Here is a 2,078-nt window from a genome sequence, read left to right on the forward strand (position 1 = left end):
GTTGAAGATCAGTGATAGTCCAGCTAATGACATTAAAGAAGCGCTTGCTGGGAGGCAACCCAGCCATGTACAAAGTTTAATTACTAACTAAATAAATTTTCTTTCTTTACAGGTTTAAGTCTAAGTATCTTCAAAGGTGAAATAGCATTGGTCGAAGTCACAGAGTTACAGGGAAATTTGGAAGCTCACTGGCGTGAAAAAGCCAGTAAGAAATACTTTGGGCGTTGAACGCCCAAAAGAAGCACGCACTGGGCGTTTAACACCAGTAAGGGTAGCCATCTGGGCGTTAAACGCCAGAAAGGAGCATCTTCTGGGCGTTAAACGCCAGAAAGATGCACCTTCTGGGCGTTTAACGCCAGTCTGCTAGCATCCTGGGCGTTCAGAAAAACGCCTAGTGACGAAGGACTTCCTGGCGTTCAACGCCAGAAAGAAGCACCAGATGGGCGTTGAACGCCCAGGAGAAGCAACATGTGGGCGTTAAACGCCCAAAACATGCACCATGTGGGCGTTTAACGCCAGGATGGTGGGAGAAGGTACAATTTCGTTTTTCTTTATATTTTTTCAAAATTTTTATGTTTCAATTCATGATTTCTTGCATAAACATATTTTAAATTATCACTTTCAATTCCAAAAGTTTTTATCCTAATTTCTAAAATCCCATGTTGCAAATGTTTTAGATATATCTTAACCCAAAAAAACAAATGGCTTTCCAATCCAATCCATCATCTTTTCAAATTTGTTTCAAAACTTAATTTTCTTTTTAAAATCTTTTTTTTTTAAAAAAAAAATTAAAAATTTCAAATTTATCTTTTAAATTATGATTCATATCTTTTTCTTTTTAAAATTATATCTTTTTCTGATCATATCTTTTAAAATCATATCTTCTATCTTATCTCTTTCTTATTTTTTCGAAAAATATCCCACCCCCTCCCTATATCTTGTATTCGGCGCCCTCCTCATCATCACCATTCCACAATTGCTCTCCTTCTATCCCTCTTCTTTCTTCCCTTTTGCTTGAGGACAAGCAAAGCTCTAAGTTTGGTGTGTTTTATCCGTGATCACAAAAACATACCCACTTAAGATCATGGCTCCTAAAGGGAGACAACCCAACCCAAGAGGCAAGAAAGAAAGCACTCCAAAGCCACTTTGGAATCAAGGGAAGTTCTTAACTAAAGAACATTCAGACCATTACTACAAGATAATGAGTCACAGATCAGTGATCCCGGAAGTCAGATTTGATCTGAAAGAAGATGAATATCCGGAGATCCAAGAGCAAATTCGAAACAGGAATTGGGAAATTCTGGCCAATCCTGAAACGAAAGTGGGAAAGAACATGGTTCAGGAATTTTATGCTAATCTATGGCAGACAGAAAGGCAAAGAATCATTGGAGCTGCTCTCTTTGACCATAAGACATCCCTGGAGCCAAGTGGACCACCAGCACGACTGGCATCCCAGTTCAACTCAAAAGGGAAGATCTGAAACCAGTAGCCAGAGGTTGGCTGGATTTCATAGGACGTTCCATCTTGCCCACCAGCAACCGTTCTAAAGTCACTATTAAAAGAGCAGTAATGATTCACTGCATCATGTTGGGAAAAGAAGTGGAAGTCCATCAGCTGATCTCATGTGAGCTATACAAAATAGCAAACAGGAATTCTAAGGACGCCAGATTGGCCTATCCAAGCCTAATCTCTATGCTTTGCAAAGATGCTGGAGTAAAGATGGGAATAACTGAATATATCCTAATTGAAAAGCCCATTACTGGAACATCAATGGTCAGACAACAGCAACAAGATGATTCAACCAAGAGGAGAGCACAAGAAGCCCTCCCAGAACTGCCCCAATTCGAATATTGGGAACATCTTGAGGCTTCTATTTCCAGATTACAAGAAGCTATGGACCAAATAAAGGAAGAACAGAATAATTAAAGTAGCATGATTTGCAAACTGCTCAAGGAACAAGAGGAGCAAAGGCGTGATCTAAGGGAGCTGAAGCGCCAAAAAATTAATCCTTGAACAACACCCCACAGATTAGAGGAACATCTACTCCTCAAAACAACAGGTTGCTGAGTTCCAATTTT

This window comes from Arachis duranensis, chromosome 6 (assembly GCF_000817695.3).
Source record: "Arachis duranensis cultivar V14167 chromosome 6, aradu.V14167.gnm2.J7QH, whole genome shotgun sequence".
Classification (NCBI taxonomy): Eukaryota; Viridiplantae; Streptophyta; class Magnoliopsida; order Fabales; family Fabaceae; genus Arachis; species Arachis duranensis.